Below are 19029 nucleotides of genomic sequence, written 5' to 3'. Positions count from 1 at the left end.
ATAAACATGAAAAGCTGCTCAAATCATAGGTCAATAGGGAACTGCAAATTAAAACAATAATGAGATACCCCTACACACCTATTGGAAAATGGCCAGAATCCAAAATACTGACAACACCAAATGCTGGGGAACAGTCATTGATTCATTGGAAAACAGTTTGGCAGTTTCTCACAAAGTAAACATAGTATACAATCCAGCAATCACGCGCATTGGTATTTACTCAAATGAATTGAAGATTCGTGTCCACACAGAACCCTGCACATGAATATTTATAGCAGCTTTATTCATAATTGCCAAAACTTGGAACCAACAAAGATGTACTTTACTAGGTGAATGGATAAACAAACTGTGGAACATCCATACAATGAAATATTATTTAGCAATGAAAAAAAAACAGCTATCCAGTCATGCAGAGGCATGGAGGAAGCTTGAATGTATACTGCTAAGTGAAAAGAGCTAGTCTGAAAAGGCTACATCCTGCATGATTCCAATGATATGACATTGCAGAAAGGCAAAATTATAGAGATATTTTACTAAAATGTAAGTGGCTGATAGGTTTAGGAGGAAGAAAAAAGGGATGAGTAAGTGGAGCACTGGGGATTTTTAGGGCCGTGAATCTACTCTATATGATACTGGAGTGGTAAATACATAACAATATACATTTGTCAAAACCCATGGAAGTGTACAACACAAAGAGTGAACCCTAATGGAAACTATAGGCTTTACTTAATAATAATGTATCAGTATTCATTCATCAGTTATAACAGATGTACCACATGTAACATAATGTTATAAATGTAATAAAATGTAATACGGGTGACTTTGTAGGGTTGGGGGCTCTTGCTCTGGTGGGGAAAAGTATAGGAAAGGAGCATGTGGGAACTCTGTGATTTCTGTTCATTTTTTTCTGTAAATCTAAAGCTTCTCTAAAAACTAAAGTCCATTTGGGCTACCAGGGTGGCTCAGTTGGTTAAGCATCCAACTGTTGATTTTGGCTTAGGTCATGATCTCATGGTTTGTGGCTTTGAGCCCCATGTTGAACTCTGTGCTGACAGTGTGGAGCCTGCTTGGGATTCTCTGTCTCCCTCTCTCTGGCCCTCCTCTGCTCTCTCTCACTCTCTGAAAAGTAAACATTAAAAAAAACTAAGTCTATTCATTAAAAAAGTCTTTATCCTCATATTTGGCAAATAATTTGATTAGAGAATTCTAGATTAAAAATAATTGCATTCAGAATTTTTTTGAGACATTGCTCTACTGTCTTCTAAATTCAGTGTTGCTGTTGAAAATCTCCCATCATTTTATGTTATGATCCATAGTGGAATCTGTTCTTCCCCTCATCCCATCCCTCAGAGCTTTTCAACATCTTCTCTCTTTTTAGCATTTTTAAATTTCATAATGATGCATGTCTTTCATTAATTTCATTGGCTTGTTAATCTGGAGATTTACGTCCATTAGTTTTAAGAACTTATAATATTTCTTCAACAATTTTATTTCTATTGTTCTCTCTCTTTTCTCTTATTAATCTGGATCTCTGGATTAATTCTCTGTTTACTTTTCTAAATCTCTGCTTTTGTTGTTGTTGTTGAGCTTCCTGTCCTCTCCTAGACCTTATTTTCCAACCCTCCAATTGGATTTGTCATTTTTGCCATCATTTTCTCTTCTCTGAAGTTATTAACTATAGTATCTTTGAAATTTTTTTCTGTTTTCTGCATTGTCTCATTTTGGTTCCTGTGGTGGAGGCTTTCCTCAAGTGGCTGATTATCATTGTCCATTTATAGCTAAGAATAGGACACTAAAAAGCTGATTGGAAGATCTGTGTGCGTGTGCAGGCTTAATTGACTGGTAGATTGTGCTGTGGACACAGAGCTTTTTAACTGACCTCCCAGCAACAATAGTATGTATTGTCCTTTCAGGTTCATTTCCTCCAGAGAAGGTCACTACCGTCTTCTGCCTGGGGGTATGGGACTGGCTGCCTGTGTTTTGTAGTCGGCAGTGGAGAAGGCTGGAGTTCCAGCGTCCGGACTGCAGGTGTTTCCTTGATTCCTCTGTTTTCAGCTTAGTACTGCATCTTTACTCCCCTCTCTGCATGGCCCTTCCTGCCTAGAGACTTTCTGAAAGTTCTGCAGATACTGTAGGGTAAAGATGCTCACATTTTCTCCTCTTTGGCCAGTGGGAGCCTCTTCAGGTATACTCCTGAGTCTTTTGGACACCCCAGTAGACTGATAACATTGGTACTATCTGTCATGACCAGGTGTTCTAGGATCAGCTTCTTCCTTGTGCCAGAGTTGGAATCAAACACTTCCTTAGGGATCCCTAGTTCCTTTTACTCCAAAATGGTTATGGAGACAAATTCTTGGCGCTAGTGTACACACTGACACTGAAATAATCATCGTGGGGGGACTTTTCAATCAGCAGAGCTTGGAAATACTTACTTTTTTAGGATAAAATTAGGAACTCAAAATGGTATTTCCAATTCTAAATGAGGACAAGGCTTTTACTAAATATATCTCATCTTACATCTGTACTTTCTTTTTAAAAAATATTTATTTATTTTGAGAGAGGTCAAGAGAGCATGCATAGGGGAGAGGCAGAGAGAGTGGGAGAGAGAGAATCCCAAGTAGTCTGTGTACAGTCAGCATGGGGCCTGACCCAGGGCTCAAGACCATGAACCCTGAGATCGTGACCTAAAGCCGGACGGACACTCAACTGACTGAGCCACCCAGGTGCCCCTATAGTTTCTTCCTTATACCCTGAGAATCCTGGCTCTCAATGTCATTGGAATGATAGAATTAGCATATCATCTCATTGCATACTTGTTTCTCCCCATGGTAAACACAGAACAATGTCAGAGTATCAATGTCAGCATTACCAACAACAAAATGATTATTGAAAACACCTTAAGGTTTTTTTCAGTTCTTTTGTTTTTAGAGTCTGTTCCACTATGTATGAATAGTCACATTATCATGCTTTAAAATCACTTGAATTGGTTCCTTTCTGTATGGTTTTGCCACCAACTAAATATACATTTAGGCTCACTTAAAATTTTTTTAAATGTTTTTTGTTCTTAGTTTATTGTCAAGTTGGTTTCCATATAACACCCAGTGCTCATCCCCACAAGTGCCCTCCCCCATGCCCATCACCCCCCTTTTCTCCCTCACCCCCATCAGCGCTCAGTTTGTTCTCAGCATTCAAGAGTCTCTCATGGTTTGCCTCCCTCCCTCTCCCCAACTATTTTCCCCCTTCTTCTCCCTCAAGGTCCTCCGTTAGCTTCCTCCTAATCCACCTATACGTGCAAACATATGGTATTTCTTTTTTTTAAATTTTATTTATTNTCCTGTCTCACGTTCAGGTCCTTTATCCATTTTGAGTTTATTTTTGTGCATGGTGTGAGAAAATGATCTAATTTCATTCTTCTGCATGTTGCTGTCCAGTTCTCCCAGCACCACCTGTGAAAAGAAGCTATCTTTTTTCCATTAGATACTCTTTCCTGCTCTGTCAAAGATTAGTTGGCCATGCATTTGTGGGTCCATTTCTGAGTTATCTATTCTATTCCATTGGTCTAGGTATCTGTTTTTGTGCCAATACCATACTGTCTTGCTGATGACAGCTTTGTAGTAGAGGCTAAAGTCTGGGATGGTGATGTATCCCGTTTTGGTTTTCTTCTTCAATATTACTTTGGCTATTTGGGGTCTTTCGTGGTTCCATACAAATTTGAGGATAGTTTGTTCTAGTTTTGAGAAGAATGCTGCTACAATTTTGATTGGGATTGCATTGAATGTGTAGATTGCTTTGGGTAGTAGTGACATTTTAATAATATTTATTTCAATTGCTCTTTCTGCATCTAGACTCTGTATGGTCCTTGGTTCTCCATTAATATCAGAGTAAATTTTCTGAAACTTAGGACATATCATTTTTCCAATTTAAGTCCTTTGATTGCTTCCTGTTGCCTTAACATTCAGTGATTTCTTTTCTGTAATCTGGTTCAAGTCAACCTTTTCACATTCTCTTTCACCACATCTCTCCACATGTACTTTGCTCCATAAGCCAGGCAGAGGGCTATGCTTTTAGCCTGAACACATGGCTGATTTGAAAAATTTATTTGTTCTTGTTCCTTCCTTTCTTGAAACATTCTTAGTCTTTGTATGCACTATGAAAAATTGTTTATTCTTTAAGGCACAGCTTAAATGCTATCTTCTTGGAAAAGGTAATTGTTCCCATTTCAGAATACACTGGACCTTTCTTCCTAAACGAATAGAGCATTTACCACGTTGTTTTCTATTGAGTTGAATAAGAGCAGTTTCCCTGTGCTAGAATTTAAGTTCCTTGATGGCGAGGGACTATGATTATTTATTTATCTCTTTGCCCCCTGCCTTGTACAGTGCCTGTTCTTAGTAATTATTTGTTGAATAAATATATGCTCAATAAGTATTTCTTTTATTTTTTAACACAACCTCAAGACTTGACTGACTTCATAATATTACAAAATATGAAACTTAGAACAGGATCACTTGGCCCTTTCTTTTCTTATCTCCTCCTAGTTCAGAATGCTTGTATCTCTTCATAGCCAGCATTCTCATAGATCTGCAGTCGGGCTCAACACATTCAAGCCTCAGCACAACCTTCTCTGTAAGGGTTAGCCTTTTTCTGGAAAATCAGCTTAGTCTGCCCATCATAGCCTCTCTGCTTTCTGTCATAATGCCACCTTCCCTGGTCGTAAAGAGAATCTTTGTTTTTCTTGTACTTTGTGGGGTTGGGGCTTGACACACTTCTTGCAGAAAGTCCGGTGGATTTTAGAAATGTTCACCATGGTTGTGAGAGTGCTATTAGCACGGAAAGAAAAATTCAATAAATATTTCTTGAATTGAATTGGATGTGTATCATTTTGCAGTGGATGATCCAGACAGGTGTCACAAAGAGACTCTCCATTTAGTGATTGATGCTTGTTCTATGGAATTTTTTCTTGTGGTGGTCATTTAATATCTTTTAGCCATCCTTAGTCCTTTCCTTCCCCTTTTCTTAACATCCCTGTTGGTAAGTCTCTATTCACTGTGTTTTTATAGTCCTCCCTCTCTTCCTTCCCATTCCATTGACACTACAGCATCCAAGACCTTACCATTCTAGGCTGATAGTTTTTTTCCCCTAGACCTCGCTGTCTCCAACCCATTTTACCTCCAATAAGTAGACAGATATTCTTCTTATGCTTATTTGACCCTATTATTTCTCCATTCAAAAAAAAATCATTGGTAGTGTCTTGATGTACGAAAGAAGAAATTCACATTTCTAATGTCTATTCAATGACCTCTTACATTAGTCTTCTTACCAACCTTCTGACTCATCAGTGCAATTTTTGCAGTTTTAATGACATCATCCTGCAAACATGGTTTTCATGTTTCCAACTCTTCATCTTTGTGTAAGTAATTTTCTCTCCTTGAAATGCCCTTCTCTTCTTGATGCATCTAAATTATATAGATTGTCAAGACTGGTATGGTCACCCTGTAGAAATGGAACAGGATGGAACTATTACCCAGTATTCAGTTCCCACCCCAAATGTGGTTTGGATGTCAAGCCTGATGATGTTGTGCATGCACCAAGAGGGAAGGAAAGGTTTGTTACTCACATATGGGACTTTCTATAGAGAGCAAGGCAGGCTTCCAAAGTGGTGTCAAAAGAGTTGAGAGAATAGGAAAAGGAGCCTGTGATTAGAGAGTGGGACTGGGATGAGGGCTTCCACATGGGCTGGGGCTCATGTGGTTTGAACTTACTACTAACACCAAAGATAGTGACAATCAGATTTTGTATCAGCTTGCAGAAGGGGTAGAGGAGTGATGAGGCTTGAAAGCCATCAGTAGTCAAACATCAAAGATGTTTGTCAGACTCTTTATTACAAAGACCCAATCCAAATCCCACTGAGCTCCCTAATCCTTCGATATCACTCTTCTTATGAATTCCCAGAATTCAGCATCTGCTGCCTCATTCTGTTCTTTAACTTTCCCTGTATTGAACTCATGGAAATAAATTTAATTACTATAGAGTCATACCTACAAGGAATGAATGCAGGTTTTATAGATCCTGGAGCTTATACAGTTTGGGATGGAGCCCACTTTATGAAAAAGAGTACAAAATAGGTACAAGACCTTAGAAGGATTTGTGCTTATTAGCAACCCTGAAGCTTCAGCTTCATTAGCTTCATGGAAAATCTGCCTCTGAATTCCTCTAAAGCATTAAAAATGGATTTCAAAATTTTTACATGCAGTAAGGTTCACTTTTATTGGTTACAATTCTATGAGTGTGTACGTATGCATAGATTCTTGTAACCCCCATGACAGACAGGGTATTCAGACCCTCCCCGAGCCACCCTTTAATATTTGGGTTCCTTCCTAGACTCTGATGGTTAAGAGTGTGTTGTTGTTGATGATGATAGTGAGAAAATGACATTTTATTTTTCAATAGGAATAGATTCCTAGGGATCGACAGAGCCATTAAACTTATTTCCTGATGAGGAGTATGTAGGAAACCTTTCATTCAACTGAGTCAGAATTCAACATTTTAAAAAATGACCACATTTTGATTTGAGACCCTCAGGTACGAAATTTATGAAATTCAACTACTTTTTTTATCACTCCCTTGACATTTGACTTAATTGGCACAGCATTATGCTTTGAAATGTAGATGTTTAATAAATACTTGGTGATTTAAATTAGTGGACTAGCTGGCTGCATCAGAAGTTACTAAGGCTAAAAATCCAAGCATCATTCTTTTTAAAAATATGTGTGAAAACATATTTATTTATTTATAATTGTTTAGTGTTTACTTTTTATGAGAGAGAGCGACAGAGTGCAAGTGGGGGAGGGGCAGAGAGAGAGGGAGACACACAATCTGAAGGCAGGCTGAAGGCTCTGAGCTGCCAGCACAGAGCCTGACGTGGGGCTCGATCCTATAAACCATAAGATCATGACCTGAGCCCAAGTTGGACCCTCAACTGACTAAGCCATCCAGGTGCCCCATATTTATTTGTTTATGGACAGATATATTTCCTGTTCTTTTATTTTATTGTTTTTTATTTATTATTTTTTAATGTTTAATTTTGAGAAAGAGACAGAGTGTAAGCAGGGAAGGGCAGAGAGGGAGAAACAGAATCCAAAGCAGGCTTCAGGCTCTGAGCTGTCAGCACAGAGCCCAGCCTGATGCTCAAACTCATGAACCGTGAGATCATGACCTGAGTCAAAGTCAGACGCTTAACCAACTGAGCCACCTAGGCGTCCCTTTCCTGTTCTTAGAGTTCTAGAAACAAGATCAGTAATCACAGTACTACAAACAAGATCCTTGAAGGAGGACTGATTTCTCAAATCTAGAGAAAGCTATGTCTTTTGAAATGAAGCGAACTGAGAGTGGAGAAGGAAAGATCTTTTGCTGAGACAGTAACTGAAATGTATAATAACTACTCTGTAGCCTAAATGCCCCAGTATCTGAAATGATTCTGTACAGGATAAATCCAGTTTTGCCCAAGCTCATCTGCAAGTGATGAATACTTAATTTACTGTTTTGACAGAATTGCTACTCCTGGACCCTAAATTTTCACTTACTCTGAAATCAAAAATGCCTTTCCAATAAGGAAAGGAGGAAGTGGAATGCTCTTCTCACTTCCTTAATGCCTGATGATGCATTGTTTTCAAATACCACTGTGTACCTGACCTTCAGCAGGAAATAATTGTGCCTCGGTTTGTTCATTGCAGAGCGAAGAAGGGTCATATTACTGGGTGTTTTAGATAAAAGTCCAATTAATCTCAAAATAGTTTCTCACTGAGTAAAGAGAAGCTGTGAAGAAGGCACAGGCTTTAGCTCCTGAGCGCATCTTCTGTCCCTGTGATTAATTGTATTAACCAAACAGTGTTAATTCAGCCTGAGAGGAAGGTCAGGAGCTGTGTTCCCTTCTGTCTTCTTGCCACTCCTTCAATGTTACCAATCAGAGTCTTGTCAACAACCAGGTGGTTTGCTTGTTTAGTGAGACTGCAAACAGAAGTGCTGGTGGGAATTTCAAGAAAAAGCAGTCCTAGGTGCAGCTGGCAGCCAGCCAGCATAGAGTTCTCCAGAGAACTGAGGACAGTTTTATCCCCATCTATAGGCCTGGGGATTTGAAACAGTGCGATCATTCCCGGGAGCAGAGCACACGTTTACAAAATGCCATCCTTCGTAACAGTGCCATGTTAGGTTTTTAAAAGCTGGCTAACAGTTGCTTTATTCGCCTTTCTGGGAAAGATTTATCTGCAGAAACCAGACTTTTGGCGGTAGATTATTTCCCATTGTGTCTCAAAATGATAAGACTAGTTATTTCATGTGTTCAACTCTTGTGGGGAATTAGGTGGCCATCCCTTTACCTCTCTGGTTTCACTCTCCTTAATTGGCATTTACTATCATCCAAGTTGTGTTTGATTAGCATAAGCGAGATTTCCCATAAGAGTTTCCTAATACATTTCTTCTGCAGTCAACTCCCGGATGGATACAGTAAGCCCCTTTTGTTCATCCAGTATGTTATTCAAGCAGATACCAAAGAGAGATGCATAAGATCATTGGCACTCAGTGATTACAAAGGAACGAGTGGGGTTGCAGGATGCAGTTCAGAACCCAGTGCAGCACCAGTAAAGAGAAAGGTGGGGAGGGGCCACAGAGCCCTCACTACAGCTATCCTTGAGATCCATGCTGTCAGCATACTATTTGAGGGCAAGAACTGATAACAAGGGAGTTGTGGTACTTTTTAAAGAACAAAGTCTCTGTAAGATTTGATCAAATAAAGGAAGACTTTATTGCAGCATTAAAGAGAATCTCTTGGCTATCTAAGGACAGGAACTGCAGAGTGACGGCGATTCTCTTTCAAGAGCTGCACGGTCCTTTCCCCTGACGGTGTCTGTGTGTTTTGTGATTTTTTTTCCCCTGAAACTCTATCTGTGGAATCTTTTGAGACCTCTGTTGCAGTTGAAAGTAACAGCTCAGGAACTCTAGGAATTATATTCTTTGCTTGAAGTTTTTCAGACAACACTAGCATGAATTTGGATCACAAGCCATGTGAGCCCTGGCTTATGGCTATGAACACTCATGGGAGATTGTTTAACCATCCACTCAGCACTAAGATCAAGAGAGACATGATCCTTGCTGCTCATCTGTACACTGAGGGTGCAGCCCTCTGGGCTTCCAGCATTATGTGGGGGTCTTCATTTACATTGTCCATTTTAGGTGGGCCCCCAGCCTTTTGCAGCCCTCAAGGCAGATGCTCAGATGCTCCAGGGATTGGCAGAAACATTCAGTGTGAAATCCCGCTTTGGTATCCGCTTAACCAAGTAAGGTCCCTGCTCTGATTATGTTTGTGGGATCTATAGAAAACTTTATGCTGGCTCACTGATGCTTTTAAAAACTTAAAAAAATTTAGCTGATATTTTAGTTGCCTCAGTCGGGGAGTTGTTTGAAAGATCAAGAATTAATCTCACAGTGTCTCCACTTCCCTATGGCTCTCTCTCTGTGTTCTTTTTTCTATTTGATCAGCTTATTCGGTTTATTCGAAGGTTTTAGTCTTCCAGAATTCCAGTTTCTTGTGATTTGGACAGCTAAGTCTTTTGTTTTGACACTACTTCTGTTTCTGCTCTTACTGTTATTTGCCGTGTCACTCCAATTCCCAAATGGAAACTAAGAGAGGATCTAATTTTCAAGTTGAACCATTTAGGTTCATTGGTCATTGGTCTTAAGTCATTGGGTCAGAAGGTGTGCTGGGTTCAGTTAGGTGTGGTCAGTGTATGTATTGGGGTGGGGAGTGGTAGGACCATGTGTTATAAAACATGGCTACTGTTCCTTAACAAGGCTGTGGACAGATGGTTTCCCATTGAATATGGCGTGGGAAGGAACTATAAAACATTTCTAGTACAAAAATCTATAAGAACAATACTCCTTCCTTCCCTGCCTTAAAAACAAAAACACAGTTGGATGGGATACCAGGCAGAGATGGTTTCTATCAAATCTTTCTTTAGAGTGAAACGGGTGGCTATTGTGAGGTGATAACATGATATCTCAAGTGGAGTCCTGCATGAGAACTTGGTATCAGTGCCATTGCCCTTAAAATCAACTCTGTATTAATGACTTTTGTTTTTTTTGATTTTTTGATTTTATTTATTTTTGAGAGAGAGATAGAGACAGCGTGAGCAGGGGAGGGTCAGAGAGAGAGGGAGACACAGAATCCGAAACAGGCTCCAGGCTCTGAGCTAGCTGTCAACACAGAGCCCACCACAGGGCTCGAACCCACGAACCGTGAGATCATGACCTGAGCTGAAGTCAGACTCTTAACCGACTGAGCCACCCAGGTGCCCCTGTATTAATGACTTTTGAAAGACCATGTAATTATTGCGGATAGATTCACCAGAAACAGTTTAGGAGCTGCATTGGCAAGTTTTATTAAGAAGTCTTTTTTAAGTATTACCGAATGTCCAAGAACTCATTTAAGATGCACATCTGTATTTCTACCTCAGTGCAATAATTGAATAAAATAAGGTATGGCACGAACCCCACCTCTCCCTTCAGCTACTGCCACTTTATAGCTAAACTTATTGAAGCAATGTCTTCACTTTTCTACCTCCTATTTTCACCTTAGTCCACTCTAATTTGTAGCACAACCCTTAGCAGTGCACAGAAACTTTACGGAAATGGGATCTGGTCCATTTCATTCACTACTATTGCACCAGCAGTAAGGACAGTGCCTAACCCACACTAGGTTCTCAGGAGGTATTTGCTAAAGAAATGAATGACCGCAGTGGAATATTAGCCACTCATTAAAATGATGATATTTATGAAGAGGTTTTAATCATATGGGAGAACACGTTGACAGAAGCCTTAACAGGAGAAAGGATAGAAAATTATATATTTAATATAGTCTCAGCTATTAAAATGCATGAAAAACAAGACTGGAAGGAAATACGTTAAAGGGTTAACAGTGGTTCTCTGGACTGGGCTTATAAATGATGGTTACCTTCTTTTTGTCTGTATTTTACTGTTCTGTCAATGTTTAATAAGAAGTAGTTTATAATTAAACAAAAATTAAATCCAAGCAACAACATAAAGGATATGTTGTAGTATTTCAATGTATCTTAATTTCAGGATCAAATAGCAACTATTATTATTGATAGGAGCTAATGTACTGAGTGAGATTGCATTTATTTATTTTTTAAATTTTTATAGTTTATTTATTTTTGAGACAGAGAGAGACAGAGCATGAGCTGGGGAGGGGCAGATAGAGAGGGAGACACTGAATCCAAAACAGGCTCCAGGCTCTGGGCTGCCAGCACAGAACCCGATGTGGGGCTTGAACCCACAAACTGCGAGATCATGACCTGAGGTGAAGTTGGACGCCCAACTGACTGAGCCACCTAGGCGTCCCAGATTGCATTTGATAGGTATAGATTAATTGTTCAGATGATAAGCATTTTTTGTTACCTAATCATTTTAATTGTTTCAGCCTCATCCTTCCAAGAGCAAACATTTATTGAGTGGTAACTATGTGTGACACATGCATCATCTCATTTAACCATCACACAAACCCTCTGAGGGAGATATTATTCCCAATTTTCAATGAGAAAATTGAGGCATAGGGTGTATGTGTGGAACTTGCCCAGGATTGCACTGCTAGTAAATGGTCCAGACCAAGTGCAGTTCTTAACCAGTGCTGTTGGAACCATGGCTTTTATCAGTTATAACTCTCCAGAGTAGTTTATCCCATGTTCAGAAGCACAATACCAAACACACAGCCTACAGACTGTACCCAGAAACCTACTGCTGGAGGAATTTTCAGAGGCTGCTGCACATTTTCACTGTGGTTAGCAGAAGTAAAAAAGGAGTTCGTGGTTGGCTTGGATCAAGTTGGGTATTGCGCCTAGCATCAGAAGTACCTAGTGAAGATAATTTGGAGAGTTGTCATTGCTGAGAAATGTCTAGAAGCAAAGTATGTTCCAGCTCCAAAATGTACTTTAAAAAAATCTGCACTGTACACTGATAAATGGAAGCCACATGGGCTGAACAGGGCCAGGACACCACATGTGGGCTACTGGGCTGCCCAGAGGACAGGTCGCATTGCAGCTGTAGCCATGGCCCTTTGTTTCAACAGTCTCTGGGCATGACATTAGAAAAGAATAGAACTCCCCCCTCCCCATAAAGTTACATGTACGTGGTAAAAAAAAGGTACAAAAGAGAATGCAGTAAAACATCATTCCCCACCCACAACCCTCATTTCCTCTTCCCTGAGGCAACCATTGTTACCAATTTCTTGAGTGTTCTTCCAGAAATATTTATGCACAAAGGTATATATTTAGTGTTTGTATATGTGCTATTTGAAACACACACAAATATATCAAATTACACCCACCTCCCTTTCTCTCTATAATATTTCTTGGCAGAGCAACCATATATAGTTGGGCACAAAGCACTTGGCTGAGGGGAGAATGGAGGCTAAAATTCAATAAAGTGTGTTCTCTGGCAGGAGGCCAGATCTGCTTGGAGGCAGGGGGGGCGGGCATCTTGGGCTCTAGAGTTTGCCTATATCAGCATATAGAGATTTATTTGGTTCTTTTTCACCGATGCAGAGCATTTTGTTGTAGTAAATGAACAGTACTTTATTTATCTAAGGTTTTTCGTAGATATTTGGGTTCTTTCTGATCTTTTGCTCTTAGAAAAAAATACTGTCACAAATTTCCTTATCTAAACATTTTTGTGCACCTGTGTGAGCACATTGAAGAAGCTTGGTTATGCCACTTTTAAGAGTCTGAAACAATTGGTTTCAAACGAGAAACAAAGTACTTTGATTTAAAAAATCCTCAATTCTAGAGGTATTTCTTCTTTAATTTTTATAAACAATATTTCAAATTTTCATTCATTATCAGCCTTGATAATTGACTTCCAGCTGCCACAGGGAGAGGATGCTATCTTCTCTAATCACCCACAGCAGGTTCCTTTCCTTTCTTAAGCTGTCCTCACACCCCCAGAACTGTCCTCACCACTCCCAGAATTATTTTTGTCAGCAGGGTCCAGGACTGGAGTAGTGCTCTTCATTGGGCTCGGGGAGGTTCTTATTCACTGAAGTTTAGAATAATCAAAATTCCTCACCTGATTTCTACAGGAGGGTGTGCTTGATTCTCACATCTCTGAGGACCTCAGCTTTCCTGCTATCAATATCAATAAATCTTCTGACTTTTCAAAGTACAGACAGTATAAGGCTGAAGGGAAGGGATTTATGTCACAGAAATTTTATCCTTAGAGGCAATGTTATGTAGTAAACAGGGAAGGGCCTTTAGAACCAACAGAATAGGAATTAGAATCCTAGATCTGCCAATGCTTGATAATGGAAGTATATAAAGCAGTTTGCACATAGCCACTAATCAGTAACTGAAGTTAAGATTGAGGACGATAATGCGGATGATGGGGATGATTACAGCAAGGTAGTATGTATACATGGATGAGGAAACAGATATGTCCTGGAGACTGTGCTGGGTGTTCTGTAGAAATTAACTGATGGTCACCCCATATGGTAAGCATTATACCTCCATTTTAAAGACATGGCCAGAGAGGTGAAAAAACTTGTCCAAGGGATCCCCAGCTGCTAAGGAGTTGGGCTAGTATACAAGCTACACTCTTCCACCTTAAAGCTAGTTTCCTTTCTTAGGTATTTATAATAAAAAAGATTTTAGCCATATTTTAATGGTATTCTGAGCAGTGAGTTATATAGGTTTATTCTTTCTGCTTTCTGAAGACCATTTCTTTTCAACCAATCTGCATATAGTATTTGAATGTTGGAAGTAGCTTTGAATTTCAGTAAGAATACAAAAGATGGTTTGTTAGGATGACAGCTTTACTAGCAAGGTTTGGGTATCTGAAGAAGTGCTTGTGAAGAAACCTTTGATCTGCAATTCCAAAAAATATATTGTCATGATGAAGTACTTTGCAATGTAGCCTTGAATATTTTACTGTCTTTTATTTATCTCAGTATGTACTTCAGCCCTAAAGAAACTTTTCTATTTTCTTTATCTTCTGTATTTATCTTTCCACCTATGAAATGTTGGGTTCTTAATTCCTTTCTCTATTGCTGAGCTGGAATCTAGACAGCTTATTTCTCTTATCTCTTTCTAACTCCATGGTGGTAGATTTTCCTGCTTCTTATCTCTCTTTTGAGAAATATGACTTGTAGACTACTTTTTAGAGTAGGAGGGAAGAAGATAAAGCAGACTTGGTGGAAATGCAGCCGTTAAGTTTTGCCTCATTGGAAAGCTACATCATAGGCAGCTGCGCACTTGACAGTGGCCTTTCCTCTGACCTGGATCATTGGTTATCCTGTCCTTATAATATTTGAGAGAATCACTTGGGCAGTGCTGCTATTCAATATATATTCTTATTTACTCTTTCTGAACAGTATCTTCTTTTCACATGGATCTACCCCATGTTGATCGGGCTAAAGAATGAACATTTAATCTTTCTGTGCTTTCTATTGCGGAAGTTTAACTTTAAGTGCAATTTGATGCCATTCAAGCTCTGTGTGAAAGTTCTTTACATCCATCCAAGGAAAATGGATATGTATACATATATCAACATATATGTATACATGTATATCTATATATACACATGCCCACTATATATGTGGCACTGGGCGAGGTGGGTGTGGTGGATCTAGCAATGGTATTAGCCTATTTGGGGTAGGGTTGCCGGATAAAATAGAGGATGCTCAGTTAAATGTGAATTTCAGATATAAAACAATGTTTTTTAAAACAAATAATTTTTAAGTAGATGTATATCCCATGCAAAATTTGGGATATACTTGTATTAAAAAATATTTTTAAAAATTTTAAAAAGGAGACAACAGGCTCCAAATGGAGTCACTGGTGCTAAGCCCACATCACCAAACTGAGACTTAAGCCTAACTTAATTGCAGTTTCAGCCTCTTTCAGACATGTAATCTTAACCAGTGAATCTGGAATTACCTAATCAGCACTAGTGAAGTAATTCAACTGATAGACCCTTGCTATCCCTTAAAGGAAGGTGACCTTGCCTAAAACAATCCAGTCTTTGTTCTGTCCCCTCTGCCTATAAAAATCTTTCATTTTGTATAGCTCTAAGAGCTCCTTTCTCTCTACTAAATGGGGTACAGCCCAATTCATGACTCATTGAATAAAGCCAATAAGATCTTTAAAACCTATTCTGCTGAATTTTGTTTTTTAACACGATTTATCTGAAATTTGAATTTAACTGACATGCTGTATTTTAATTTGTTAAACCTAACCTTCATTGAGGGAGACTAACAAGTAAACAATCACACAACAGTAGGGTAAGTGCTATGGTAGAAGTGCTCTGTATTCTAGCTGTTACCTCTGTGGTGTTCGCAGAGAAGAAAGTCTGGCAGGGAATGAAGGGGCAGCCTGACCAAAGTATGTCTCCAGTCTGATGCGTCAGAAAGCTAGGGTTGTTACAGTTCTGTGTTTGAGAGATGGGGAAAATCCAACAGTTTTGTGAAGACCTTGTATAATACAATATGTAGTTGAATTAAAATCCTTTCTGTTCCAGCTCCCACCCTCAGTGACAGTCCTTAAGAAAACCATTGGTGTTGACATTTTAGGTGCCTACTGGGTCACGTATTTATTTTGCAGTTTAGCTTCCATGTCCTGTTCAAAGCTATCAAAAGGATGGTGAACAAATATTAGTGCCATAAGTGCCATGCTAAAAATACTGTATTCTGGTAATCTAGGAAAGATGGAAGAAAAAGTATGGGACATATTGTACAAAATAGTTAAACAGATTCCTGCTCAGAATCAGTCTGGTGTGTGTGTGTGTGTGTACAGGTGTGTCTGTGTAAGAATGGGGTGTGGGAGTAGAAGTGGGGGTTGGGGCTGGGAGAACCAAGAACAAAATACTAAAGAGCCAGTTATTTCAAGCAATGTTGAAAAGAATCAAAGTATATTATAAGCAAAGATCTTGACTTTTGGGGCAGGATTTAGCCTTGATACTTAAGTTTTAAGGCAGTGAAGTAGGTTTCATCCAGCAAAGTTTCTTGGAGAAAATGAGTTTGAGTTTGGTCTTAGAGGTCTGGAATTTGAGTGGGTGTAAAGGAGGAAAAAGGCACAGCCTATAGGAAGCATAACATATTCACCAGCATGTTTTAATATACTCTGTATAGCGAGCTGTGTGTGTGTGTGTGTGTGTGTGTGTGTGTGTTTGTGTGTGTCTGTGTGTGTTGGGGGGATCAGGGGGCCTTGTTGGCATGAAGGTGAGAGTGTGAGGAGGCCCAAGATGACTCCCAGACTTGGAAGTGGAAAGGTTATTTGTTAACTGATTAGGTTTCAGACTCAACTAAAGAAATTCATCTTACCAAATAAGAAAACTGATAAATGGAGATTTCTGGGGCATGTTGGTCAAAGTAGGGCAAAGCTGCAGTTTGAGATAATATCTTGGATAATTCAAGAGCTGTCCCACTTTTAATTGAATTACTCAAGAATTCAGAAAATTGCTTCGCAGAAGTTGTGTTCTTACAATCGTATTCTGCCAGAGGCTTCCAGCAGGTGGTATATTAGGAAAAATATTTACATAGAAGAAGATAAAGACTCATTTTATTTTCCTCCTAATCTGTGTTATACCTTAACTGCTTTATGGAAAAATCCTTTTTACTTGGCCATCTTTCTTGCATGGAAACACAGATCATGACCGCTGGAAAATTTAACTGCAGTCTTCTGCCACAGCGGGAAAATACATTGTTTGTTAGGCTGGGTGTTTTATTAAAGATTTCTGCAGAGGCTGAATATCTTTATCTAAAATTCACAGAAAAGCCTCAGGCCAAGATCCTAAAAAATGAGAATTATTTACTTGGAATCTTCTTAGTTCACTGTCTCTTGGTTCTTTTCTTTCTCTTTTCTTATCTTGCTAATTGTTTTAGTGTGGTTCTGTATAGTTACAATAATTCCTACCAATCTACTACTTTTAACCATCCTTAATTCAATACAGAAAGAGAAATTGTTTGATATTTTCTCTTTATGGAAGTCAGGAAGGGTAGGAGATTTACCTCTGAATATTCTTTTTCCTGTATTAAGAGAGGACAATAGTCCTAAATTCTCAGGAGTAGATGTTGTGGAGAATCCAGACCCGAAGGAATGTTTCAGTGGAGGTGTTTTCTCTGCATGTTGATTTCCCTTCTTGTAGGTTATCTTTATTGGGAAACCACAGCCCTTGAAAAGGTCTCCAGAGGATGTCTAGGAATGGCTTGCTGCCTCAGGCAGGCACAGATCATAAGTGTGTTGTGAAGTTAGATTCTGGGCCTGCACAGCCATTACAAGAAGGTCTTTATATTTCATAAATTTAAAAAGTTGTGTTAGAGATGGCCTGCTAACTTTTGTGGTCAACATTTATAGCCAGTTACTAAATCACCCTTAAAAGCTCATCACAGATCCATTTTTTAGAGATGTCTGTTATCCATCAGGGCGCTTGCTTTAACCACCTTCCCCTTTCACACTTGAAACACATAAAAACATACATCTACTCTTCTGAAGGGTTGCATCTTTGTTAAATTGCGCATACCATTTCTCTATAGCTTTCTGTGATAGCCTTAGTGTTTAATACTAAACTTGTGTTTACATAGGGAAAGCACAGGTGAAATTGTAACCAGTGTCTGTTAATTCAAGTTTAAAAGCACGTTGACAAATGCAAATAATTGAGGAGAAATGGTTTGGGGAGATCGCATTGCCCAGGTACTTCTTTAAATCTTTTCTCATAAGGAAATACATTTGCCCCTTAAACAACGTGGAGGTTAGGGATCTGACCCCCCATACAGTTGAAAATCTGTGTATAAGTTTTGACTCCACCAAAACTTACCAATAACATGTAAACAATCAATGCATAGTTTACATATTATCCATATAATATGTATGTGTGTATTTTTTATAATAAAGTAAGCTCAAAAACAGAAAATGTCATTGAGGAAATCATAAGGAAGAGAAAATACATTTACAACACTGTACTGCCTTCTTCTTGTTGTTGTTGTTTCTTTACTTACTTATTTGTTTATTCTAATTCACATCCAAGTTAGTTAGCATACAGTGCAAAAATGATTTCAGGAGTAGAATCCAGTGATTCATCCCCTGCATATAACACCCAGTACTCATCTCAAGAAGTGTCCTCCTTAATGTCCCTTACCCATTTAGCCCATCCTTCCACCACAGCCCCTCCAGCCGCCCTCAATTTTTTCTCTATATTTAAGAGTCTCTTACAGTTTGTCTCCCTCTCTGTTTTTATATTATATTCCCTTCCCTTATGTTCATCTGTTTTGTATCTTAAATTCCACGTATAAGTGAAGTCATATGATATTTGTCTTTCAATACTCTCTAGTTCCATCCACGTTGTTACAAATGGCAAGATTTCATTCTTTTTGATTGCCAAGTAATACTCCATTGTATATATGCCACATCTTCTTTATCCGTTCATCTAAGACTCTCTTCTACTTTCAAGTATCCAGTGTCCCAGGGTCCTCTGTATTTCAAGTTTCAAATTAGTGCCTGGAGAGTGTCCTGACAGCAATTATTTACTGTGTAGTGTGAATCAAGTGAAAATCAAAGGGCTGCTTTAAGGAGCTATTCCCATTTCAAGCCTTTCTGATTGGAGAATATGTTTAGGCATTTCTGGTGCCTCTGAGCAGGTGAGAGAAATGCTCTGGGGGCTGGAGGTCTTTGTAACCCCATCCCACAAGTAGCCTTGCTTTCTCTTTTCCTTTCCTCTACCCGAGGTAAGGAAGGGAGAACACTCGTGGAGTCCTATTTACTAGCTCTAAGAATCTTCAAAGCTCTTTCCTGTTCTGAAATGACAATCTGTGTGTGCATACTTTTAATAGATGACAAGCACACTTCACATATGTTAATGCAGTTGATTCACAATGATGATTCATGGGGGGATAATTATTATCACACTGTGTACAGATGAGGAAACTGAGACAAGAAAAGGTTAAGTAACTTGTGTGAGTCAAGTGGGTAGAGCTAC

The 19029-nt window shown here is 39.1% G+C and overlaps 1 pseudogene; it reads right to left on the bottom strand.

Annotated features, from left to right (window-relative positions):
* Positions 1–4493: 4493 nt before the first annotated feature.
* On the bottom strand, positions 4494–4807 carry LOC144220185 (ribosomal protein eL42-like; annotated as a pseudogene).
* Positions 4808–19029: the final 14222 nt, after the last annotated feature.

Source organism: Crocuta crocuta, unplaced genomic scaffold (assembly GCF_008692635.1).
Source record: "Crocuta crocuta isolate KB4526 unplaced genomic scaffold, BGI_CrCroc_1.0 scaffold9, whole genome shotgun sequence".
Classification (NCBI taxonomy): Eukaryota; Metazoa; Chordata; class Mammalia; order Carnivora; family Hyaenidae; genus Crocuta; species Crocuta crocuta.
This window is presented reverse-complemented; position numbering and strand designations above follow the sequence as displayed.